We start from the raw sequence: 27554 nt of genomic DNA, 5'->3' as shown, positions 1-27554 counted from the left end.
AAGATGGCAGCACATGGGGGATGGAAATTGAAGTGTCTCTCCCAGGCCACCGTACATGGATAAAACAGGCTCCATCTATTCCAAGCGCTCATTAATAGCTGGTCTCTGAGGCCCCAGCAGCAGCTAGAGGATTTGACTCATTAAAAGGATGCTAAGGTGGAGTAGCTTCCCTGAGTCTAACGCTGCTGCTAGGCCCGGTGCCACACGTTGCTCAGAGGCCCCACACAGGCACCCTGATTTCTGGTTAGGAGCAGTCTGTGAGGATCTGGAAAGTCTCTGGGCCACAGATGGACTGAGAAACCCTTTCTGCTTATCATATTTATTGGTCTCTCTTCCTAGGCCTCCTGGCCTGGGTGCTAGATCAAGATACATGCAGAGAAATGAGTTCTCTTGTCAGCTCCCAAAAGGTCTGTCTGCTTCTTAACAGGCTTGGGATTTTTCTGGGTGAGCCACAGGGCACTACCAGGCTTGGTCCTTGTGGGAAGCTTGAGCTAAGCCTCAGAAAGGTCTGCAAGGTTCTGGCCTGTGGAGGGGGCTCCTGTCCTACCCAGCCCACCTGCAGGTATTTCCAAGGTCTTGGTTAGAAGAAGGGTGTTTCTCTTCCCATCGATTATAGTTCTTGGATAGGATCAGTGTGGGGCTAGTTAGTATATTGTCCCTGTCCTCACTGTCTTGGGGGGGGGGCATGGTGCAGAGAGGGGACTCTGTCATTTTCCCAGGCTGCTCCATTTCACGGATTTAGTGTGTGCTACAGTGTGCAATGTCCATGGTCGATGGAAGAGAAGGAAGCTGCTCTGTTTTAGCTAGGCGAAGTTGCAGTCACTGTGTTGGGAATATTGGGCATCTGCGACTTTTTCTGTTATTACAGTGTGTGTGTGTGTGTGTGTGTGTGTGTGTGTGTGTGTCTTTCTGTCTCTGTCTGTCTGTATCTGTGCCTGTGTCTTTGGAGTGGAAATGGGCATTCCATGGTACACGGGTGAAAGGAAGGAGACAGTTTGCCAGGTTCAGTTTTCTCTTCTGCCATGTGGGTCCTAGGCATGAGTCTCAGGCTCTCAGGCTTGCCAGCAAGCACTTTAAATAACAACTATCTTGCCACCTCACTCACAGCAATACACTTATCAGTTTGTATCATAGCACTCTGATTTCATACCTAAGCATGTGCGCCTAAATAGTGTCTGGGGTGCACTAGTGACATCGCATCAGCACATACCCTTATGGAATATGCCATGTGTCATTTTGTCTGGTTCTATGTCACGGTTAAGGTGCTATGCTGATCAGACTATTCTAAATGTACACAAACTATGCCATCTCTGAACTTTAAGGAGGAGCCAAGGTTAAATCTGAAGGGTGGGAGTGGATGTTCTTTCAGGCAAGCTTGATGACTAGATCTCATTTTCTCTTCCCTTGCATCCCTCTCTCTGGCAGCTGCAGGAAGCCACCAACACAGCAGCCACTATGCAAATTAAGGTGCTATCAGAAGAGCATTCTCACCCTTTGCTTGTTGGAGGAACAGCTTTCTCCCTTACCGTGGCTATGGGGTTACCTGCTTGTAATGGTAGGACTCTTATTCTGGTTTTCTGATCTACGCAGGCCACTTGCCCATGTCTTGTAAATCTCTGATTGGTCCTGTTACCTGACTGCTGCCTCAGGCATCATTGTATCTCAGGAGCCAGCCTCTCGACCTTTAGCCCCCAGGCCAGGAGCTAAGAATATCTCCCAGAGTATTCCCCAACACCTACAGCAGATGTGCCCACAAATTAGCTGGTCCCAGTGGTGGGGTGTACAGGAGGAAAGGCCACATTGTTGCTAAAAGCATTACATACTTAATTTGCAAATTACATCATACGTTCACACACAGGTCAACGTTCTGGGAGCCTTTTTTTTTCTTCAAAAACAGAGACAAATCAAGCTCTTGACTGTGTGTGTGGAGAGAAGATAGGCGAGACAGAAGAAAAGCAGAGAGGATCTACCAGGCAGATGCATTCAGAGATGAGGCCAATGTGCTCCCGCTTGAGAGTCATGAATGTGTAGGCAGAGCCCCCCCCCCTTTACGCCTGCTGCCCTCTTCTTTCAAGTCCAACCCCACAGCATGAGCATCATCAGCCCCAGCCTCATCTCAGAGGCAGGTGCTGAGCTCATGTGGTCTCCTGTATTCCTTTTCCCTACCATTCCATGCAACACAGAGCAGTGTTTAACCCTGAGCACAGGGTTTTGCACCATGCAGTGTTTGCTGAGGTGAGTTATGGATGGTGATGCTACATGCATGTATTGTCCAGTCCTGTTTCTGGGAAATCATTAGTCCACAATCTGGTGGCTTTATTTTGTAAGGGAAAGCTGTGGAAGCCATATGTGGCTAGAGACAGACCATGCAAAGAAGAGCTTTTAGTGCCAGGCATGGGGGGACACACCTCTAACCCCATCCAGCACTTGGGATGTGGAGCTAAGAGGGACAGGCATTTAAGGCTATCCTCCAATATGAATCAACTTCAAAGAGAGCCCAGGTTACATGAATCCACAGTTGTAAACAAACAAATCTCGGCCACGGAGATAGCTCAGTAGGTAAAGTGCTTGCCCTGCCAATGTGAAGACTGGAATTTGATTCCCAGAATTCATGTTAAAAGTGTAGTGGTGCCGCCTTGTGTTCCCTTTACTGAGAAGTAGAAACAGTCTAGGCAGCTTAACCAATTGATGAACTATAGCTATAGACCCACGAGAAGCCCGGTTTCAAATACGTGCACATGCGTGCACACATGTAGCAGAGATACACACAAAGGAAAAGCCAAAACAAAACACAAGGAGAGAACAGCTTTAAGATCAAGCCAGGTTGGAAGTGGATGAGATGGATCAAGTCACTGTGGATCTGAAAAGAGCATCATCTCCCCCATAGCAAGATTTGTTTTTAATAGATTGCTGCTACAAAGTGTCCATTTGTGTATGTGTCCGCTATCTTTTCAATTACTCTCTCCCATATTACTTTTGAGTCATATTACCTTTCAGTCAAATTCTTTCACTGAATTTGGAGCTCACAGATTCAGCCAGACTACCTGGCCAGCAACTCATAGCAGTGCCCAGTCCTCACCTCCTTGGTGCTGTTAGAACTGGTGTGTGCCAGCACATACAGCTGTGGGGGTGGGGTGGGGTAATGAGGTCTGAACTCAGTCCTCATGCATCAGACTCTTTGCAGATTGAGCTATCTCCCAAGTCACAATTTCAGCATTTAAAAAAAAATGTGTGTGTGTGTGTGTGTGTGTGTGATTTTGAGTGATTTTTTTAACCAAAGGGATAATTTACAGGGTACTTTGATTTTTTATTAGGTATTTATTTCATTTACATTTCCAATGTTATCCCAAAAGTCCCCCACCCATTCCCTCACCCACTCCCCCACCCACCCACTCCCACTTCTTGGCCCTGGCGTTCCCCTGTACTGAGGCAGATAAAGTTTGCACGACCTATGGGTCTCTCTTTCCACTGATGGCCGACTAGGCCATCTTCTGATTCATATGCAGCTAGAGACACGAGTTCCGGGGGGTACTGGTTAGTTCATATTGTTGTTCCAACTATAGGGTTGCAGACCCCTTTAGCTCCTTGGGTACTTTCTCTAGCTCCTCCATTTGGGGCCCTGTGATCCATCCAATAGCTGACTGTGAGCATCCACTTCTGTGTTTTCTAGGCCCTGGCATAGTCTCACAAGAGACAGCTATATCTGGGTCCTTTCAGCAAAATCTTGCTAGTGTATGCAATGGTGTCAGCGTTTGGAAGCTGATTATGGGATGGATCCCCTGATATGTCAGTCTCTAGATGGTCCATCCTTTCGTCTCAGCTCCAAACTGTGTCTCTGTAACTCTTTCCATGGGTGTTTTTTTCCCAATTCTAAGAAGGGGTAAAGTGTCCACACTTTGTTCTTCGTTCTTCTTGAGTTTCATGTGTTTAGCAAATTGTATCTTATATCTTGGGTATTCTAAGTTTCTGGGCTGGTACTTTGATTTTTAACACGAATATTAGATATCAATAATGTTAGACCACTATTTATTTATTTATTTGATTTTTATTATTATTTTTTTGAAACAGAGTCTCACCGTGTAGCCCTGGCCAGTCTGGAACTTGGTATGTATACCAGGCTGACCTTGAACTTATGGAGAACTGCCTGCCTCTGACTGCCTCCTTTTTATCTTTTTAAAATGACTTTTGGACTCAGATTGTGAGTTGTATTTTTCTGGAGATGATTTCACTGTGTACATGTCAGTAAGCGTGTGTCCACTATTGTCCTGGTGATGGTGATGGTCCCCCGTCCCAGGATCCAAGAAGCCCTTTTCTGTCAGCGACGTGTATATGTGTGTGTGCACATGTGCACATGTGTGTACTTGTGTAAATGTGTGTGTAGGTTTGTGTGTGTGCTTCTGTGAATGTGTGTATGCATGTATGTACATGTATATGTGCACATGTGTATGTGTGTGTGTGTGTGTGTGTGTGTGTGTGTGAGAGAGAGAGAGAGAGAGAGAGAGAGAGAGAGAGAGGGAAAGAGAGAGAGAGAGAGTGTCCACTTACTTGATCAGTCTGTTCCAGTCCCTCATTGCTGGAGAGACACTTTGAAATCCAAGCTGCCTGCCTCTTCCTCCTCTTCCTACAAAGCAACGAGATTTCCATTTTCAAAAAAACCTTCAGATAATCACAAAGCCCAGAAAGCTCCCCTCCTCCGAGGTTTAATTAGGAGAAACTGTCTTTCTGGTATTTTGAGATCCTCATTCTAAATTTCTCAGAGGAAAGGAGAGGTTCACCAGGAAGGAATGAGAGTTACAGGAGCTGTTGCAAGCCCTCTGGTCTCCTTCTCTGTCTGCTGTGGAGAGCAGAGACAAAGGCAACTTGCAGGTCACGGAAGTCACACTGTGAGTGTGCTCTGTATCATTAGAGCCCAGAGAATGGGGACGATCGGCACGCAGATAGCACATTAGCGATAGATAATAGTGTCTAAATAAACACAGTCAGCCTTCCTCTCTGTCTCTAGACCCAAGCTTATCTATAAATACTCTAATGACGCCTAGCCAGCCAATTACCCGATTCTTGGAAGAGCCCCCTTATTAATGGCGTTGCAGTGAGGGAAGAAACATTAATTATTGGACACAGTGGGATCTTTTACGTTCTGTCTGGTCCGGACAGCACCAATTAATGCAACAATTATTATCAACGACCGAGGTGGTGTACTGAGAGCAGCCACCCTGGGTTGGCTTGACAGAGTAGGAAGAACACATTTATCCAGGGAACTCTTTTTATGAAGTCACTTCATTGCTGGGGAAGCTACTGGAGAAAAGCAGAGGGTGGCCAGAGGGTGTTATTTTTCTTCGGAGTTTCAGAACAGTACCCCAGGGGGATGGAGGTGGGGGAGATCTGTTACAGTGTGTTGCTGAGTAAGCCATACTGAAGGAGCCATGTTCAGAGCAGGGCTACTGACTGGACCCTGTTCACCACCCTCCAGCCCCGTTGCTTCCAGAAATGTCACCATTTCCAATTCAGCTGCACTTAGTCCTGCCCCAGGACATTTGCACAAGTTAAACCCCATGCCTCCAAAATCTAGCCCTACAGCATTAGACCTTTCTTTTTTCGTTTTTGGCAGAGCATCTATTATTAATCATATTTAACAGCTGTATCTTATTATTTTATCACTGTTCCTCTCTCCCACAAGAATACATAGAGGCAGGGATTTTATTTTATTTTTTCTCCAGCATTTACCCAGCTGTCTTGTGGACATCAGAGGATCACTAAATGGTTAGTGGCTCAATGAATAATCCCTCATGAAGAAATGTTATACTTAAGACTGTCCAGACTGCCAGGCATTTCATGAACTACATCAGTCACTCTCTCACAAAACAAAATAGAGTAAAACAAAGCCCCAAGCCTGCCCAAAATATTCTATTAATAGCAGCACTTTTGGCAGATTCTGTATTCACTGGACTGGCACACTGAAAAAGCCACGACTTCCCTTCAGGGTCCTTGAGAAGCCACCCTGGCAAACAGTAGCCTCTGGACAAGGCCCTCAACCAAGCACTTGGAGTCGGCTCCAGAATGAATCTGCTCTGCACAGGCAGGAAGCAGTTACAGGAATGCTGCTGTTTTCCCTTCCTGGTGACGAGTGGAGATTTGCTTCTGGGAGGCTTTAATTATACAGCACTTCAGAAAATTGGTTCCTCTGAGGCTTTGTCCCCAGAGCCCGAGCCATGGCTGGGAGAGGTGGGTATGCTGAGTGGCTCTCTTACAGGAAGAGTCCAGCAAGAACCTCTAGAAAGACATCCTTTAGGGTGTGAGCTACTCAGGTGGGTGGGAGCAAGTCACAGGCAAACTCAGGGAGTTTGTTTAACCCTTTGAACCACAGTAACCCAGACAACAACAGTCGAGGTCTGGCACATGTGTCATTAGCTGAAATGAGCATCTCCTGAGATTTTCTCTATTATATATATATGTATGTGTGTGTGTGTGTGTGTGTGTGTGTGTGTGTGTGTGTGTGTACTGTGTGTGCATGTTCATGTACAAGTGCATATAAGTATGTGTGCCCGTGTGCATGAACATGATGTCTGTGTAGCCAGAGGTCAACCTAAAATATTATTTCTCAAAAGCCATCCAGATAGTGTCTCACTAGATCTGGAGTTTACCTATTGATTAAGCTGGCTGACCCAGGGATCGATACATCTGCCTCTACTGTCTGAAACTGGACTTTGAAGTGTCTGAAACCGTTCCCAGTTTTTCAACATGGGTGCTGGAAATTGGACGCAGGTCTTCATGCTTGCCCAACAAGCACTTTACCCACTGTGCCATCTCTCCAGTCCTGCTCTCCAAATCCCTTAACAAAAATTAAATCTCTGAGGCAGTCATGGGATTCCTTAGCTGCTGTACAGATGTGGCCATGACAAGCATTCCCATCTCAAGCCTTCTAAAAACCCATCATCTGGGAGGGAGCCCCACAGAACACTCAGACATGACAGGGACACTCAGGGTGTCCTGGAGGGGGTTGTCTTGCCTTCATCTCCTGAAGTGACAATGACATCACCACACAGTGATCTCACAGCCTTTGCACGCCTCCAACACATTTGGTCTCCATGATACACTGGGACGCAGCATAGACTGTCCAGCTTCCAAGCTGTTAGGGACAGATAGGGTCTGTGATGTCCCCACACCCTCTTACTGCTGAACTCAGCCATGTGAGCAGAGCAGAATTCAGTCCATTTTAGTGCCACGTTTTGATGAGCCTGTGAGCCTGTTGCCCAGTTCCTAGTGCACAGGGCTCAATGCCGAAGGGCTGTACAGATTCTGAGGGAGCAAGAGAGTTAGACCCCAGGCATGACTGCAAGGGCCCTGCTGCCAATGGTCTCTCCTCTCCCCTGAATACACACTTTGGGTTTCTGCTGGCATCTGTGGACACAGAACAAAAATATGCATGTTGTCTCATAGGTAGTTGGGAAGGAACAAGCTGCCTGACCTAGCTTTGAATCCTGGCCCTCTACTCTAGCTGGGGAATGCAGGGGTACAGGGAGTGATACTGGATTTAGTGTCTTAATCCCCTTGTGCTAAGATAGAAATGACAGCCACACTTCTGGTATTCTTAGGGTGCAGGGTGTGTTGATGTTGTCTGGGACAAAGATCACTCTAATCAACTGAAGGGGGACTGGCAACAAGTGTGGACATTCAGAAGGTGTTATGCCTCTGGCCATTTGACCAGTTTATCTCAATGTCCAATCTCAGAGACTTAGGTCTTGAGGACCCAGGTGACATGGACTGGTTGTGTCCCTGATTGGTTGCCTGGACTCTCATTCTTGAGGGTTTGATCCCATTCCCAAACCCACTTAGACAGATAAATGGTAGAAGCCAGAGTAGATAGTGGTGTGTGCTGTTCAAGAAGGAACGAGGACTGTGGTACAGATACTGTAGTTCCCTGGGGGCAGCCCTGGAGGACCAGCAACCATCTTTAAGTACCTCAGGTGTCTGTAGCCATAGAAATACCCCCATCAGGACAATTGAGACCACAAATCAGACTGTAAGTCAGATACTATTGTCAAGACTTTGTGTTTGTGTGCAGGTCTGTGTGAGTGTGTATGTAGGAATGTGTGTGTGTGTGTGTGTGTGTGTGTGTGTATAGGGGTATGTGCAGGTGTATATATGTAGGTGTATGTGCAGGTGTGTGCATGGGTGTGTGTGTGTGTGTGCAGGTGTGTATGGATGATGTGTGTGTATGGATGATGACGTGTGTGTGTGTGTGTGTGTGTGTGTATAGGGGTATGTGCAGGTGTATATATGTAGGTGTATATGCAGGTGTGTGCATGGGTGTGTGTGTGTGTGTGTGTGTGTGTGTGTGTGTGTGCATGCATGCGCATGTAGGTATGTACAGGTCTCTCTGTGTGTACCAAAGACCACTCTTGTGTGTTCTTTCTCAGGTGCTATCTACCTTTCTGTGTGAGACAGTTTCTCACTGGTCTGGAGATTGCAAATTGGTCTAAGCTGACTGGCCAATGAGCTCCAAAGCTCTTCCTGTATGTACCTTCTTAACACCAAAATCACAAATGCATACTATGCCTGGCGTTTTTTACATGGACTCTGCAGGTTTGAGCCAGGTCCTTATGTTTAGAAAGCAAATGTTTTACCATCTGAGCTGTTCCCAGCCCATGCTGTTAATCATAGCATATCCCTTTGGAAACTACTGATCACTGACTTTGATCCTGGCATCTTTGTGTGTATACCTTTATGAACTGACACAGAAGAGGTTTTCCTTATGAGCAGTTAAGTGTGTGTGTGTGTGTTTCATTGAGATTCCCTATAGTCCCTCAAGTGACAGTTATGAATTGCAGATAGTTCCTTTCTTATGTCTGCCCATCCTGGATATATTTTCACCATCAACTCAGGTAGTTTATATATGTAGAAGCAGCTTGGCAGAAAAATATTCAGTTCAGATTTCATGGTCATGACTCTGAGCTGGGGCCACTCCTTCCACCTTTCTCCAACCAACACAATTGTCTTCTAGGTCACCTCCCTCAAATGCACAATGATCCCCAGTTTCCTGGAAAGTTGAAGAATATTGTAGTCAGATAAAAGACAAAATGATTTGCCATAAATAAGTGCTTCTAGTAATTTCCACTGTTACTCAAGACAAATGAGTTATGCTTTAAATGGAGACTCCAGCTAATCTCTAATCTGGTCATATGCATTCCACACAGATCTCGATGCTAGTGGAAAGACAGATGGAGTCTGAGGATGTCACAATTTAGATCTAACAGGTCCCCTAAGACACATATGATGAAGGCTTGATCCTAGTTTGGTACTATTGGGAGGAGGTGGACATGAGGAGGTGGGGCATCCTGGGAGATTATTGTGGTTGTTGGGAGTATGCCTTCTTAGTGTGTGGTAGGAGACCTCAGTCTCCTCCCCTTTCTCTCTCTCACTTCCAGCTATTGTGTGAGAAGTCCTGTTATGCCATAAGCTCCCACCATGATGAGCCATCTACCCATCCCAACCCCCACCAGGAACTTCAAAGCCACAGATCTATCCAGTTTGGACTGGACCTTCACCACTGGGAACCCAAGTGAACCTTTCTGCTTTATAAGTTAATTAGCTCAGATATTTATTGTAGTGATGGAAAGATGACCAGCACAGGTTTTACTAACATATAGCATCAGTGGAGTCTCAATCCCTATGGGTTTTCTAGCTTGTGTTCATGTTCGTCTTTCACCCCGTTGTACTTGTGCTATCTTGATAGCTCCTGAAGTTCTGTGGCACACTCACACAGGGTGTGTATTTTACCTAATTCTTTGAACCGTGTGCTTCCTTTTTATTGGAAATCTCAAGCCTTTGAGCCATTTGATGATATCCCAGGTCTTTCTGTGAATTTCTGCCTGTTTGCTTAGCTGCCAGTTTCCAAAGATCTCCTAAACCTCCAGTAGGGAGGGCTCCAAGTGAACAAGGAGCGGTAGCCTTGAATTCATGCAATAGGTCAAACAATGACTGGCAGAGGTGATGTAATCAGTAATGGATGAGATCCACAGAGAACGCCATGCTACTGGAGTTAGCTTTTGTCTAGCAGCAACACAACTGTCCTGGGGGCTCCCTGTAGCCTTTGAACAGCAGCAGACAGAAAGCTTCAGGTGGCTCTGAACTCTGGAATAGTGAAGGATGTGGGCTGAAGACGAGTTATTGGCTGAGCAGCCTTGTGCTCCTGGACAAGTTCACTGTGTTTATAGGACAACTGTTTTTACATCTATAAAACTCAGACACTCAGCTGCTGTGACACAAGACCTAGAGGGTCAACTTTCGGGTCATGCTAAGCCTAGCTCATTAATAGCAACCTATTAAAAAAGGAGAGAACTTTTTCTTACAGTGATGCCCATTTGAAGATGTGGACCTTGGGGTTTTGTGTAAGAATGAATCACTGGAGGTGGGGTTGACACTGAGTTTTGATTGAAGTTTCCAGAAGAGTCTAGGGATGGGGTTGTGGAGATTGTTCAATGGGTAAAGTCTGTGTGGTACATGTAGGAGAACTCAAGCACACACACAAAACAACAAACAAACAAAACAAAACAAAACATAAACCAGGTATGGCAATATACCTGTAAGTCCAGTTGCTGCCATGGAGACAAGTGGGTCCCTGGGGCTTCCTTGCCAGACAGTTTAGCTGAAACAATAAGCCCAGATTCAGTAGAACTGTTTCCAAAGGTAGGGTAGAGAGCAAGTGAGGAAGTCACCTGCAACTCTGGCCTCCACCAGGCAGGCTGGATTGGTCATACACACATGTACACACATGTACATCCATCACACACATGCACAGTAAATAAAGAAAAAAGTCTTCCTAACAGCTGTGACCACCCCACATGAATGGGAGATAGATGATTCTCACAGTGTGTTTAAAACATCTTGTACCAACCCATCAAGGAGAGTATGGGGTCCCACGGAACTCCATAGTCTTAGAATGTGGTTGCTCCTCACAGAACATATCAAGTGAAAGTAGCTAATTAAGTCCTAATTGCCATGACCTATAAGTAAGAGATACAATATTACAGAAAGAATAGAAAGTATCCTAATCATTTCCCTGGTGAATTAATATTTAGATATAGTGAGATAAATAGAATAGTAGAATAAAATTTCCCCTTCCTCCATTTTCCTGTCCTCCACTCTAGCTAGTACCATGTTAGTACCCCAGCCCTGATAAAAATTTAAAATAACATATTTCAGATAAGCCATGCAGCTCATGTTCTAGTTCTACGTGCCAAGCAAGGTCTTTGAAGGACCCTTCTGAACATGAGCATTCAGGAGTCTGATTGTTCCCTGACATCCCTGACTGCCCACTGTGTGTTCACTGTGTGTTCTCTGAGGCCCTTTGAGAACCCTTATAGCACAAGGCATGACTGGAGTATGAGGGGAGAACATGTGTATTTGTCTCTGATTTTTCTCTCCTTTTCTCTCAGAACTAATAGGAGTCAAATATGTCACTGGGGAGGCAATCAGTGTTCACCCCCAGAATAGGATTTCTTGACATTGCCTCTCTGGATGAAGACAAACTTCTGCCTCATTCAGAACTCCTCAGGTAAGAAAGTCAATGCTACACACCACAGCACAGAATTAAGATTCTGCCTGGGGTATGACTTTCCTCTGAGTGGTATTGTCAATATGGGGGCAAAGACTCCAGACTGCTTCTTCTCCTTGAAGGTCACTGATAGACCAGGCTTGATTCCCTGGAAAGTCTGGGAATAGCTGTGCTGTCCCACAAACTACAAGTTGATCAGAGCCGGGGTACCATCATGGTACTAGCAGTTACTAGCTCAGGCCCGTAACTCTGGACATTTAAGATAATTTTATCTGTTTCTCCTCACTTTCTTTGCTATGTGTGCCTTTTGTGCGCCTAGGAAATGCAACTAGGCATCAAAATCTTTCTCTCCATGTCAACTTGACAACTCATTTTTTCTCACTGGCCTATAATGACAGCTGGGAGGAAGTCCTGACTTTTACATGGAGACTGGGACTTTTGCATCTTACTTTGTGTGGCATTTACTTCCCTGGACACAGTTTCTCCCCCCACCTCCTCCCCCTCCTCCTCCTCCTCTTCCTCCTCTTCTTCCTCCTCTTCTTCTTCCTCCTCCTCCTCCTTCTCCTCCTCTTCCTCTCTAGCCAGATGGTCTTGGTTTAGTCATGCCAGCTCTTTGTGCCTTCCTTTCCTTAGCTATTAAATGTTCATGACCATGACTCTCACCTGTACAGAGATTCTGAGCATAAAATGGTTGGGAAGAGATCCTGACCTTTGGTAAGGCTAAGCATCCATACAGAGCCCATAAAAGCTCCCAGAACAGCAGCCTCTTTTTGCATCTGGCAAACGACTCCGGAATGAATGGTCCTTAGTTTCACATCTGGTTGGGAAAAGAGCAGGTCCTGGGTGGCCCTGATGTAACATACCTGTTGTTGGCAGAGGCAAGAGGTTCGGGAAATGGCCCATTTTGTTGCATTTCACTAGGTTGTTGCAACGCGTTTCATCAACCCACAACCTTGGCCCACAGCCAGAAGGAACAGCCATAGCTACTATGAATTGCCATCTCTAAGGTGCAGCTTCTTCGGCGATGAGAAGAGGGCATACACTGTGTAGTGATGCCATCCTGCACTCACCGAGACAGATGCAGCCATGGAGCACACATTCGTCATTCCTTGGGGGACATCAGATTCATCATCAAGGAGGTGGGTGGTTTTGTGTGTTGGAGGGGAGGGGATGGGAGGTTTGGCATGGAAGACAAACTTGAGTTTCCCAAGGCATCTTAGAACATGGAAAATTAATGATGGTTATATGATATGATGAAACTCCTCCTCTGTGGAAACCCCTAGGTCCTCTCAGCAGAGGACCAGAGCATCCGAAGCACCCAGAGGGGCAGAAGTAGAGCCAGACACCCTTGTATGTAAGGACCTGCACTCTGGAAAGATTTATCTTCCTTGGATTTCTGTACCACTAGCCCAGTTGGAGGTGTGGACTGCTGTGTTTAAAGACTCAGTAATACAAGAAGCCCAGAGGTTTTGGAATCCTTTTAGAATGAAGCTGAACAGGAAGGGGAAAAATGTATAGATGGAGGCTGAGGAAATGGCACAATGAGTACAGTTTAATCTCTGGTATCTCATGATAAGCTGGGCATGATGGCACACAGCATGATTCTAGTATCAGGGACTTATAGCCAGGTTGAGACCTGTTGACTGGTTAGTCTAGACTACTTACTGTACCCCATGTCAGTGAAAGAAAACTTACAAGATGGATGGCACATGAGGAATGACACTGGTTGTTGACCTCTAGACCTCTCATACATACAGACACACCCAGAACCCCACACAAAGACACATAGACATAGACACACTCAGAGAATTATACACAGAGACACAGACACACACACAGACCCATACACAAAGATACAGACACACACACATGGAATTATACACAGAGACACACACACAGACATACACACAAATACACGCAGACTCACACACAGAGATTCATATACAGAGACATACAGACACAGAGACTCACACACACACACACACACACACACACACACACACACACACACTGAAAACCTGTGTAGATAGTCAACTAGTTAAGAATGGTCCAGTATAGACCGAATTGTCAGTGTTGGTGCATGTGAGTGTCAGGAGCATAACTGGGACCTGATGGTCCAAGATTATCAGTGTTGACTGTGTGGTGTTCATCAACTCAATCCACCTTTCTGAGCTACAGACCTGAAATCTCATAGGGTTGTCAGAAAAAGCAGTCAGGTCCCCAGACCTGTCCCCTCCTCCAAGTGATCATTCCTGATCAGCTAGAACTCTTTAGGCCGCCAAAAGGCCTGTTGTGCCCTTCCCAGTAGCCTTCCACCTCATACCCTGCTTTGATGCTTCTCCAGCATGTGACAGTGTACGATTCTCTTCATTGCCTTCTCTTGCATTTTCCTCACTGCTAACATCACTAGACCACTGGTTCTCAACCTAAGACCATCCAAATACACAGATATTAACATTACACTTCATACTAGTAACATAGTTGGGGTCACCATGGCATGGGGCACTGTGTGAAAGCTCACACCATTAGGAAGGTTGAGAATCATTGCCCAAGACTGAGACAGAGATTGTATGTATGTATGTATGTATGTATGTATGTATGTATTTTCAAATTTTTATAAAAGATTTATTTATTCATTTTATGTATATGGGTTCACTGTTGCTTTCTTCAGACACACCAGAAGAGGGCATCTGATTCCATTACAGATAGTTGTGATCCACCATGTGGTTTCTGGGAATTGAACTCGGGACCTCTGGAAGAGCAGTCAGTGCTCTTAACCACTGAGACACCTCTGCAGCCTTTCTTTCTTCCTTCCTTTCTTCCTTCCTTCCTTCCTTCCTTCCTTCCTTCCTTCCTTCCTTCCTTTCTTTCTTTCTTTCTTTCTTTCTTTCTTTCTTTCTTTCTTTCTTTCTTTCTTTCTTTCTTTCTTTCACTTTACTTCCAATCACAGCCCCACTCCTTCCTCTCCTCTCAGCCCTACCCTTATAAATCCCTTCCCTTCTCAAGGAAGAGGAAGCCCTGCTAGGGTACCAACCTGCCCTGGGACATCCAGTCCCCAAAGGACTAAGCACCCCCTCTTCCACTGAGGCCCAACCAGGCATTCCAGCTAGGGGAGGGGGACAAAATGGCAGGCAACTGAGTCAGAGACAGTCTCTATTCCAATTGCTAGGAGGCACATGAAGATCAAGCTGCACATCTGCTCCAAATGTGTAGGGGGCCTTGATTCATCTCTGCGTGGTCTTTGGTTAGTTGTTCAATCTCTATGAGCCACCATGGGCCAAGCGTAGTTGACTCTGTAGGTCTTGTGGTGTCCTTGACCCCTCCAGCTTGTTCTATTCTATCCCCTACTCTTCCACAAGACTCCCTGAACTCCACCTGATGCTTGGCTGTGGGTCTTTGCATCTGTTTCTATTTGATGGTTGATGAAGCCTTTCAGGAGATATTTATACTATAACACTGTCTACAAGTATATCAGAGTTATCATTAATAGTGTCAGGGGTTGGCTTTCTCACATGGGCTAGGTATCAAGTTGGGGCAGTCATTGGTTGGCCATTTCCTTAGTCTCTGCTCCATCTTTATCCCTGCACATCTTGTAGGCAGGACAAATTTTGTGTCAAAGGTTTTGTGGGTGGGATGTTGTCCCCCTCCCTCCACTGGAAGCTCTCTGTAGCCACTTCAGTCTCAATATCCTTCAATAGTAGGGATCTCAGATAGGGTCACCCCTGTAGACTCCCTGGAGCCTCCCCTGTTCCAGGTCTCCCAATAGTCCCAGAAATGCTCCCCAACAATTTCCATTTTCACTCCTATCCCTCTCCTGCCCCCATCTCAACATCTGATCCCCATCCCCTTTCCCTTCTTCACCTTCTTTCTCATCCAGTTCCCTCCTTCCATCTACCTCCAATGACTATTCAGTTTCCCCTTTCTGAGTGAGGTTCATGCATCCTCCCTTGGGACCTCTTCATTACTTAGTTTCTTTGGGTCTGCGTATTGTAGCATGGTTATCCTGTACTTTATGGGTAATGTCCACTTATAAGTGTATACATACCATTTGTGTCTTTTGGGGTTTGGGTTACCTTACTAAACACTAAGGCTAAGGACACCATCAATAGGACAAAACGGCAGCTTACAGAATGGGCAAAGATCTTCACCAGCCCTACATCTGACAGAGGACTAATATCCAAAATATATAAAGAACTCAAGAAATTAGGCAACAACAAACCAAATAACCCAATTAAAAAATGAGGAGCAAAACAGAGAATTCACAACAATTCTTGAATGGTGGAGAAGCTCTTAAAGAAATGTTCAGTGTCTTTAGTCATCGGGGAAATACAAATCAAAATGACTCTGAGATTCCACATCATACCCATCAGAATGGCTAAAATCAAAAACTCAAGTGACAGCAGATACTGGTTAGGATGTGAAGCAAGGGGAACACTCCTCCACTGCTGATGGGAGTGCAAACTTGTACAACCACTTGGGAAATCAATCTGGTGGTTTCTCAGAAAATTGGGAACAGTTCTACTCTAAGACCCAGCTATACCACTCATCCAAAAGATGAGCCTCTATACCACAAGGACACTTGCTCAATTATATTCATATCAGCTTTACTCATAATATCTAGAAACTGGAAGCAACCTAGAACTCAATTGAAGAGTGGATAAAGAAAATGTGGTATATCTACACAATGGAATACTACCCAGCTTTTAAAAACAAGGACATTGTGAAACTTGCAGGCAAATGGATGGAATTAGAGGTTCTTGAAGACAGGATCTAGGGAGGTGATAATTAAGTGAGCAAGATTACATGCCTGGATTCAGTGTGAGCCTTTTCTCTAGAGCCAGCTGTGTGTCCATGAAGTCTCCACTTCCACTTAACATTGTTATCAGGAAAGAGCTTGAGGGAGGGGACAATCTACAGTGGACAAGAATTTCACAGTGGAAGCTGATGCCATGAGATGATAGCTCACAGAACAGTGGAGTTACCCATGTAAATGTTTTCATTCTTTCCTTCTCTGTTCTGTTCTCTGCATGGAGTCTTTCTCTGTCTCTTCTTTCTGTGTTTCTCTCTCTCTCTCTCTCTCTCTGTGTGTGTGTGTGTGTGTGTGTGTGTGTGTGTGAAAGAGAGGGGGGGAATGCTTTTTGCATCTACTGGGTACAGATATTGCAAAGTTTACGGCATCCCTAAAACCTGGTGAAAGAAAGAAAAAAGCCAGCAAAGAGTTTTCAACTTCTCCTTTTACAAAATCAATGATTTTATGTTTAATGCCAGTTGAAGCAGCCGTGGGGTGAGTTCATGTGTTAACGTGCAAACTGACCAAATGAGTCAGCTTAGATGGCAAAGCTCGTGTCTTTGGACTTGGCATCTTCCTTTCAAAATAATATTCTGGGTTGTTTTTCCCTATGAGGTTACATTAGGACATTTTATTTTTCTTGAAATAACCCTACTTAAAAAAATTGATGTTTCCTCACAAGTGTCTGAGAACTCTGGGGCACAGTGGGCTCTCCTTTTACCTGGAATGATAGGAAGCTCAAAGGGAATTTCAGCATGTCGTGATAGAGTCAGCTCTTGGGGTGTGGCAGCTCTTTTATTTATTTATTACATTTTGAAACATTTTAAAGCAGGAATAAGTGAAGAAATGTGTTTTGGAAATGCAATTTTCTTATGAAAATTATGTTGCCGAGTTTTCTTGCTGGGAAGCAACAGATACTAATACTTGCTCACTTGTGACCATGTGCATGGTTGACCCTGGCTCTGGCCTCAGTTTCTCCTGTTATCCAAGGAGTTTGGACCAAGGAGGGTCCTTCTGGGCACTGCAGGTTGAAAACACTTCTGCTGCTAATATGATCTCATGAACATGAAACCATTTCATATTTCTATCTCAGAGTTTCCTGTGTAGTTGCTTCTGATCCCAAACATTTTGCCTTAGGCTGTATTGTTCTTTCTTTGCAATGAAATGGTACTTGTAGGTGGTTCGGGTACATGGAAGAAACCATGGCATAGCTACTCTGCTTGAAGACTGAGTGTGAAGAATCCATACTTCTTTCTCATCCCACTGAGGCCAGGGCACCTCTGGATATCCCTAAGAGTTTCAACTGCAGCTCTACAGGACACATGGACACATGTAGGATTCAATCACTGTTTGAAACTTTGCTGTCCTGAACCTGGCCTGGATCATCGACTGCTCAAGAACATGTCAGATCTGAGGCCACTTGCTGGTGAAGATCATAGGAGACCAGTGGATGGATGTGGTCAAAAGTTAGTTCTGATTCAGGAGTCCTACTCCTGGGTCCTTGGATACCCCTTGATGTTGCTGCTCATGAGTGATTTGGGTGACAGAGATGTTCCTGGGATTACATAGTTGAGTTTTTCTTGTGTTTGCCCCAGGGTGATCTGTGACTTGTGGGGCAGGGGTGCTGGGGTTATGATCATCATTTCCAAACTTTGCAATGGCAAATTGAATTTCTTTTGAACACTAGAGGCCCTTTAAACAGTAGTTTAAGTCTTCAATTTGCGCTTAGAGGACACTGGGGAGGAGGGTGAGTGCAAAGGGGAGGAGTTCCCAAAACCTATGAAAGAGGGATGGAAACCATTGTGGAGTTTTGCAGGGAAGACTTTTTTTTTCTCTCCCTGATTGAAATATTGCTTTAAAGCATTGGCAGGCTTACAGAAGTAAAATGAAAAACAAATCCCACAAAAATCCTGGAGGACCATAAAACCAGCAAATAAAGTGGCACAAAGTCCTTTGATTTCAGTACTATTTTTCAATAACAGTGCTGCATTCCACCCAGAGTGAATTTATCTTGAAGGAGGCTCTCTGCACCGTGCTATGGAGAGCTTATAGCAATGTTTGGTGGTCAGGGTTGGGATAGGATAATATAGAATTACACATGCACTGAAATGGGTGTGGGCTTACAAAACCAGAAAGGCCTGAGTTCTAATTCCTTATTCTCTCAGCCTTCTTAACTAGGAGCTATCCTCTCAAGGCAAAGGATTTTGCTCAGTGTTATACTCAGTGGGCAGCTGTGGAGATTCCTGAGCAGATAAAATATAACAGCTGCAAGAAGGGTGTGTACAGACAGACATCTGGACTAGCAAGACTTAAAGGAGTGATTCTGTATTTTTGGTCCAGAGTTTTGTGAGCTATCTCTAGAGCCACACAGGCTCCATACTCCAGTGGTACAAAAATCCACAGCTGTGATCTTGACTTTATTTACACTTGTGAGATTCATCCAGCTTTACCAGAGAAAGCTTTCAAACCAAAGATAGTAGGGTTAGCAGTGTGGCTTGGGGTGGGGAATGCTTGCCAAGCATGAATGAGGTCCTGGTCCATTTCTAACACCACCAGAACGAAGCAAAGCAAAACAAAATAAAATACAATTTCTGAAAAATGATATTAAAAGGAAAGCATAAATCACATACAATCCTAGAAAAAGACATGTATATAAATGCAATGTTTTCATAGAAATGTATTGTTGACAATTTCCCTTCAAAAAATCAGTTGGATTTATTGAGATTTTCAGATGCGTTAGAATATTTGAAGACACATCCCTATGTCCATGGTCCTTGCCATCAAATGGATCATAGGTGTGACAAATACAGCAAAGAACAGGGAGCTCCAAACACTGAGGCTGTTAGCTTAGCCTTTCTGGATGTTGTACAAGTTCTGTAAAGATGCCTTAAAGACAAGGTGCTTTAAGCTGGAATCCAAAGTAGAGGAAGGCAGAATTAGGAAACACCTTGCACAACAGCAATGGCCTGGTGTGGTGTATTGAGGATGAGATTCCCTTGACTACTCACACTAAACATGCATGTGTGTACCATGGAACACATACATAAAGGCAAGCATTACATGGAATAGGATGCTGTCCTGACATAGGCAGTATCAGCAGATATTGAAAATGCTATTGGGAGCCAGTGAGATGGCTCAGTGAGCAAAGGCAGATGCAGCCAACACTGATGACTTGAGTTCAATTGCCAGGACCAAAATAGGAAAGAATGAATTCTCATGGCTGTACTCTGCCCTTCACAATACATGCCAAGACTTGTGTACCTTTCCCCCAAGTAAATCAAAATAAAAAAGATGAACCACCATTGAAGACCTTTTCCAACCACCAGTGATCCCATCTCTGGATGGCCAATTTTATATACTTAGAGTGGCCATAGCTTAAAACGCTCCCCAAATGTGGGTGGCTTGGGATTCAAACATTCCATCAGGCATCCTCCTCTGTCATCATTCAGCTCACTGAGAGGCCAGTGACTTCTTCTTCCCTGGGAGCTGTGCTCACAGGAGGATGGACATTCCAGTGTGTGTCAAACCAGCAACATGCAGAGTTAGCACTTGGGGCTGTGGGGCAGTTAGTTGCATGGCTTGGCTGTGTTATGAGTTAAGTAGAATGTCGTGGGTTGACCTGCTAATCCTGAAAACTAGACACTCTACTCTATATTTCTTTTGAAAAACAGACTGTGGTCCAGACAAGGCCTATGAAGACACACCTAGAACATGAATACTTCCTATGAATCAGGGGACACTTTCACTAACATGAATCTTTTGCTGTTAACCACTGACTGTCTTCCCAGACCCAAAGAATAAGTGTTTTAATTGACGCCACACAGGCAACTCACAACCACCTGTAACTCCAGCTCCAGGAGGATTCAATACCTTGGCCTCCTTGGGCATCAGCGCTATCTCACCATATGCATAGTTGAAAAAAGAAATTAAAATAAATATTTTGTGGAATATTTATTCTTTGAGACTTTCAAACAGCCGTCTGAAGAATTTTATGATATTCCCCCTGTAATCTCTCCTGCATCTTTTCTCCAGCATCTCTCCCTCTCAGTTTCCTGTCCTATGTATATCCCATTGAGTCACATGGGTATGAGATCATCCACTGGGGTGTAAGCAATCCAGGAGGAACCACAACCCTAAAGCAAACTGATTCTCCCTCCTCTAGCAGCTATCAACTATCCGTAGCTCCTCAGCTAGGGATGGGGTTACCTGGCTGGATCCTATATAGATCTTGTGCAGACAGTCACAGCTGCTATAAATTCATGCCTGTAGCAGCTCAGAGAACAGTTTCACCCCATGTCTCCTTGACCACGGCCCTTATAAGCTTCTGCTCTCTTCTGTGATATTCCTTGTGTATTAGGTAAGGGTGTGACATGGATGCCCTTGTTTGTGTCATTTCCTCCCTCTGTCTTCCAGACAGATGGTCCTATTTACATTTAAAATTCATATATGAGAAAACCAGCTTTTGGCATTAAAGTACTATCATTTCCCCCTGTTTCGTTGAGTCTGTTTAGGCCAAAGAAGGTTGGTTAACAGCTTCCTGATCTTGTGGAGGTTTGCCTGCATTTGCATGGTAGAATGAATGTGTAATTGGGAGTCAGTTATGGAAGACAGGCTGGGAATTTAGAAGCAGGGTAATGTGAGTTTTTGTCTTTGCAAATAACAGTTATGAAAACATTCATTTACAGGTCAATGTCCTAAACCTGATTCAGAAGAAGGAATAGACCAGAAATCATGTGGTACGTCATGTGGTATTGCTCAGTCAGACAGTAGAATAGTCCATGGGCTTGATCCAGATTGGTAGGGAAGGCAATCCATTCACTGTCATTCCTTGGGAGAATGCTACTCAGACAATCAGCATATGAGAAGTAGGGAGAGCTAGGGCTGTAGGTGCATCTTGGGAGATGGCTCAAGCTCAAGGTCCTGAGTTTGATCCCCAGCATCCATGCAAAGGTCTGCTGGTGCACACTGTAATCATCAGTTTGGGGATGCAGAGACAGGTGGATCTCCGAGGCTTGCTAGACAGCTAGACTAGCAGAATCAGCAAGCCCCGGGTTCTGTATGAGACCCTGAAACTTAGGTGGAGAAGGGTTAATGAAGATAGCTACTGTTGATCTCTGGCCTCTACACACACACACACACACACACACACACACACACACGCACACATAGAGTCATGGTAGGTGACACCTAATTTCTATCAGTTGGCTCATTTGTAGCTGATTTACCTCAGATCATAGGCCAAAAGGCTCTGTTGCTCAAAGGCAGCCAGGACACAGGGTGCTTCTGAGATACCATGAATTTTTGTCTTTGCAAATAACAGTTGTGAAAACATTTATTGACTACTGAATATCCAAACAGGCCTTGCCTTCCACAAGCCTAAGAGACCTCTCAGCTGAGTGAGAGACCTTGGAATAGTTAGTACTAAAGTGCTGTCTTCATCAATCTCTCCTTTCATGGCTCAGAGAACCATGTGGTAGAGGAGATGGAAAGACCATTGGGGAAGGAAGGCACCAAGGAAATAAGGCCTCTTAGACGCAATAAGGCTCACTCAAGTATACCACAGAGATGGTGGGGCACACACAGCCTAAGCAGACAGGGTCTCAGTGCTTAGAGGGGAAGTGGCCATGAGGTCCCATCCCTAACTCAGAACCTATCTATGTGTCAACCACTCACAAAGGAAACATGACTTTTCTCTAATGAAGTGTCACTGGGTATACAAATCACATTTAAGGGCAGGACCCACACTTAGATGTATATGACCAATACAAAATTAACACAATGGCATATTTTGTAGTTTGTTTTTCCTTATAACTTTAGTGACAGTCTTGGAGTTTTGGATTCTTTGCAAAGCACAGAAATATTGTAAGGATGTTTTCATTTTAACCCCAGGTGTGGGATATGGGGCTGCTTCAGATTGTTCAGAGCATCGATGATTTGCCTCATGCTCTAGGAGGGGCGTGAATTTGCCAGAGGCAGATAGTTTCTGCGATTGCATGACATTTGGAATTTTGGGGACTTTTCAAAGGAAGAAGAAATTAGATGTCCTGACAGCTAAGATCAAACTTGCATCAAGGAACTCGATGCCTCTAATCAGCAATAATCAGCAGGAAGCAGTCTAATAATAATGTTACCCCCTTTCCCCTCTGTCCCTTTTTCTCTTTCCTATCTAGTGCTAGGGGTTGGAAAGGTAGAAGAAAAATGAACCCACAAAGTAGCCAAAGTCCAGCTATACATAATGCTTTGCTTGGACTTTATTATTATTATTTTTTACCTTGTTGGTCTATATATCATGGTTTCTAATTTTGTGGTTTTATGGGGTTTATGTGTGCTTGTCTGTGAGTCTCTGAAGGTATATATGTATTTCCCATGGTTTTTCTTTGCTTCTGTTTATTTATTTATTTATTTATTTATTGCCTGTTTGTTTTTCTAAAGAGAGAGAGAAAGAAGGAGTGGAATTGGCTGGGTCGGGAGGTAGACAGGATCTGGGAGGAGATGAGGGAGAGGAAACCATGATCAGAATATATTATGTGAAAATTTATTTTTAAATAAAATGTTCTTCATTTAAAATAAAAATTGTGGATAATGTTGTTTGGCACTTGTATGCAAAGATCCTTGTGACATCTTGGAACCACTTGAGTCCAGAAACGGGCCACGTGTTTGTTACAGCTGTTGTTGGCGTTTTAAGAACAAAGTTGTGATTTAAGTTAAAAGAAAGGAAGGAAAGAAGGAAGAAAGGAAAAAAGAGAGAGAGGGAGGAAGGCAGGGAGGGAGGGAGGGAGGGAGGGAGGAAGGAAGGAAGGAAGGAAGGAAGGAAGGAAGGAAGGAAGGAAGGAAGGAAGGAAGGAAGGAAGAATTGTGACCTCTCAGGTCAAATTAAGTAGTAGTGCAAGGGGTGACTTTTTAGAGCCCTGTAGCCTATCAGAGTGGGTGCAGCCTAGAGTGAAGGTCCCACGCTTAGGAGAGCTGGCCTGGGTGACACCATCTCTTCCTGCCTGGAACACCAGCAGAGGCCCTCCTTTTGGCGTGTTTCCTAGTGGTCTCATTTCACTGGAGGTTCTGTCTGTCATTCACACAGGTAAAACATGTCCGTGTGGATATGGACATTAGAGCAGCGGGTACCAGACAGCAAACAGGAAGTACACAAAGCTGACAGGTGACAGAGGGTGGCAGCAAGGATCTGATTCATCTCGAGACTCCAAATGAAACATTCCGACGAGAAAATTCTACACATGTCTTGTGCACTGTAGTAGCCGACACACAGAGTGCTGCTGTGCCTAAGACGTGCACAGCAGCTTCTATTTACCTTAACAAAAGTAGCTGCTATATGGAAAAGGATGGTTTTAAGACACAATTCAGTCAGAGCCCTGCATCTTCTGGAGGAATATTAGAAGACCCACATGGAGTTCTTCCTGGAGCTGGTTGAAGACAGCAATCACTGCTTCCCAGTCACCCCTGGTTGTGCCCTCTGGAAGCCTGGTGTTTGGAGTTTCCCATGGGAACTTGGGGAGAGATTCTGGTTTTAAGATCTGGAAGACTGGAGCACCATGCAGACTGATTCTTACTTTAAGGGTGTTGGAACTCATGGCTCCTTGAGCTCTCAGCTGGTGTCCCTCATGGCAATGGTGGATCTGAGACTCACTTTCTCAAATGAAGAGCCATGACATTCCACTTCTGTTATAGCTTCTCTCAGGACTCTGTGTCCATTCCATCTTCCACGGAGGGACAGCAGTCTTGTCTAAATATCCCTCTAGTCATCTCAGATTGTCTGGCAGGGAACTGGCAGAGGTGGGGGAATCCCACATTTCCCACTGTGGGATCACTGGTGCTCTAACATAAAGGGCTGCAACTTCCCAGAGGCTCCTGTGATCTCCACATGCTGTGCCCTGGCATATTTCAGCAATTGCTGTAGACAGTTGGAGTCACAATTCTGCAGCACCTCTCCCAAGTTACAGTAGAAGGTGGAGCAGTTGAGCCCTCCCACAAAACACAGGGCCACTATGCACTGGAAGCCTTGCCCCAGGCCTTGGCAGCTTCTGTAGGTATACAGCTTCTAGCTTGGAGCTCTGGACTTGGAAGCTCTACACAAAAAGTCAGAAGAAGGGGGCTGGGGACACAGCTGAAGTTGGTAACGTGCTTGCTTTGAAAGCAGAGGGACCTGATCTCCAGAACCTGTGATTAAAAAGTCAGGGTTGGTGGTGCCTGTGATCTCAGAACCAGGGGATGGAGACAGGCAGATCCTTAGGACTTGCTGGCCATCCAGTCAAGATGGTGCCTGAGGATAACACCCAACATTGTCCTCTGAATCATACACATGGATACACACACACACATACACACACACACACACACACACACACACACACACACACACACACACACGATTATTTCAAGATTTAGCCTTTTAAAATTCCAGAGGCAAAGCACTGTGGGAGAAAAGGCTGAAGGATCCCGAATGGTAGTTGGGAGAGAGCAGGAGCAAGGGTCAGGGGCGACTGTGTTCTCTGAGGGTTGGAGTGGATCTTGTGGCACATGTCTGTAGTTGTTGAGACAACTCTCCAGTGTGCTCGCTTTTGCTCCACAATGGAGAGATCTACCCCTTCCTACCCATTCCTTCCCAGTCACCCCTGGTTGTGTCCTTTGGAAGCCTGGTGTTTGGAGAATCCTCAGTGCCGTCTCTTGTGCTTATGGCTGGCTGTGCTTTCCCAGTCACTTATCATAGGAGATGTGATTCTGAGACCTTCAAGCCTCAGATCTACCCTTAAACCAAAGGGAGAAGCACGGATATCACCGGTCTATTTAGCCTCAAATGAAACACACCAGACTTCCCACTGCTTCCCACCCAAGTCAAGGGAGAAACTGTTTAGGAAAAAATCAGGCCAAGATTACCCTAGAGGAAAAATGTTTTGAGTCGAGTGAAGGCTTTTGTTGAGTGACATTAATTACACTCGTTTAGGTTTGACATTATTAATTAACCTTCTCAGTTGTTTATATTGTAGCCTCTTATTAAAACAATATGATTAAAACAAATAATTAAGGAACACTACTACCTCCACAAGTGTGTGCGTGTATCATTTCAGGCTTAAAAAGGCTTCTATCTACGATCTCATTTGGTGTGTACAGTGATTCTATAAAGTTAATATGTCTAGGGTTAGCCCCCTTTCCCCAATTTTTATTATAGCAAAATATGCATGATATAAAATTTACCATTGTTATGCATATAATGAATGATATGCCTATAATTTTATGCATGTAATAAGGCATTAGATAACACCATGTTCCCTCTCCCCCAGAGCCTGATAACTTCTAACATAGTCTCCGTCTGTGTGAGCTTCACTGTTTTAGGAAGCTCATACACGGATCATGGGTCAACCATTTTTTCATACCTGGAATATCTACTTAGCGTGCCTTCAAGGTTCACCCATGTTGCAGCATGTACTGGGATTTCAATCAATCTTAACAACTGAGTACATTTTGCTATATGTGTGTACTGCATGCTCTTTCATTATGCTGACTCCGTGGACACAGTTCTTTTTCTCCCTTTTGGCTGTTGTAAAGAGTGCTCGCTGAGCAATGGCAAACTGTGTTCTTTTCTCATCCATATAGCTGAGGTGCTACAAATTCATGTGGTAGAAGGGAGCTCCCAGGCTTCACATGATAATGGCTTACCAGAGGCTGGGGAGGTGACTAAAGGGGCAAGAGAGCTTGCTCTGCAAGCATGAAGTCCTGAATTCAAAGCTCCAGTACCCAAGTGAAAAGCTGGGAATAGTGTCTAGTATCTGTTAACACAGCACTCTACATTTGGGGGGAGGTAGAGACAGGAGGATTGATGACCTCATTCGTATTGGCTACCCCACCATGCCAATAACATGGTGTTATCTAATGCCTTCTTACATGCATTACAGGTTCAGGGAGAGACCCCCTCTCAAGTGAATAAGGTAAAGGGTGATAGAACAGGACACTGGGGATCTTCTCGCTGCTACGCTTGCCTGGATGCACACATCATTTGGTAGTTCCATTTTATGCATACAATTTTTTTTTATCACATAGTCACACTCTTGGGTACATCTCCCTCCCCATCCCTCCCTCCCTTCCTCCCTCCCCACCCCTTCTCTCTCTCTCACACACACAAAGTTTGAAGAAAAGCTTAAACATCTTCCTGGGCTTTACTCTGTACCCATACAATGTCTTTTCCTGACAGCATGGCCTGGGTGGGGCATTCTAGGAAAATCTTCCCCCATACCCTGGCAGACTCCAGTGCCTCAGCTACAAGACCTTCCAGCTCCTTCTCAGGGCCTCTTGTAGGCTCTCTGATTTGGGTTTCCCTCTTTTTTGTTTGTTTGTTTGTTTGTTTGTTTGTTTGTTTTGTTTTTCGAGACAGGGTTTCTCTGTATGGCCCTGGCTGTCCTGGAACTCACTTTGTAGACCAGGCTGACCTCGAACTCAGAAATCTGCCTGCCTCTGCCTCCCGAGTGCTGGGATTAAAGGCGTGTGCCACCATGCCTGGCTCCCTTTTTCTTATAAAAGCTACCTCTCATGGCCAGTGTTCCTGACAGCATGTGGACCTGTAGCAGAAAAATGAAAACAATTTTAAAGTAAAAATACAAGCTTTAAAAAAAAAAATTGAAACCAAAACAACCTTACCATGCACAGCAGGAAGCAGAATGCTGGTTTGCTGGTGAAATACATGGACTCATTTGTTTCTTGCATTTTAATTATCTCATTTTAATAACACATTACAATACAAGCAATCGTACAGACCGGTCCCACTCCCTTTAAGAAGTCTTGTTCTGTGTGCCAAGATTGTTGTTCTGTGTGGTTAAATGCTCATGCATTAAAATGCTAATAATTAAACTGTTACGATTGACTAATGAACTCTGCCAGCGATAAATGATGGTCTTGTTAGATTCACTGCGCAGCAAGCCTTCCTTTGTACTGAGAAAGTTAAAGGTTAAATCGCTCTCGAAACTCGTGAGTGGATCTAGAAGCAATTACAATCTTCCCTTGAAACTAATAGTTACTACAATAATGTTTCGATTCTAGCCCAGTGAGAGAAAAAAAAAAGTGTTGGGGGGTGGGTGGGGGGTGGAAATGACTCTGAGCTGTGTTCACAGGGAAGGACATAGGACGTTTATTGAATCCACAAGGCAGGGGGTGTGCGTATAAAGAAAGACTCGACCCCACTTAGACGCATGCTTCTTGGAATCTTAGCTC

General features: G+C 44.7%; 2 long non-coding RNA genes across 4 annotated transcripts; one reads left to right on the top strand and one right to left on the bottom strand.

The window, feature by feature from the left end:
* Positions 1-205: 205 nt before the first annotated feature.
* On the top strand, positions 206-26087 carry LOC147000106 (uncharacterized). 3 transcript variants are annotated; one of them, XR_015046150.1, is made up of 7 exons: positions 206-444; positions 1426-1555; positions 11436-11554; positions 12519-12693; positions 17521-17809; positions 21029-21079; positions 23419-26087. It is a non-coding gene; the product is annotated as an uncharacterized LOC147000106 (long non-coding RNA). The 3 variants fall into 3 exon arrangements; XR_015046148.1 differs by lacking the exons at positions 21029-21079; positions 23419-26087 and having other exon boundaries at positions 17521-21022; XR_015046149.1 differs by lacking the exons at positions 21029-21079; positions 23419-26087 and having other exon boundaries at positions 206-562; positions 17521-21022.
* Positions 8598-12520, bottom strand: LOC147000107 (uncharacterized). The gene is made up of 4 exons (XR_015046151.1): positions 12418-12520; positions 10581-10645; positions 10350-10450; positions 8598-9037 (listed from the first exon to the last, which is right to left on the bottom strand). It is a non-coding gene; the product is annotated as an uncharacterized LOC147000107 (long non-coding RNA).
* Positions 26088-27554: the final 1467 nt, after the last annotated feature.

This window comes from Mus caroli, unplaced genomic scaffold, assembly GCF_978045245.1.
Source record: "Mus caroli unplaced genomic scaffold, Mus_caroli_1 scaffold_20, whole genome shotgun sequence".
NCBI lineage: Eukaryota > Metazoa > Chordata > Mammalia > Rodentia > Muridae > Mus > Mus caroli.
Note: the sequence above shows the minus strand (reverse complement) of the source record. Positions and strands in the feature narration are given on the sequence as shown.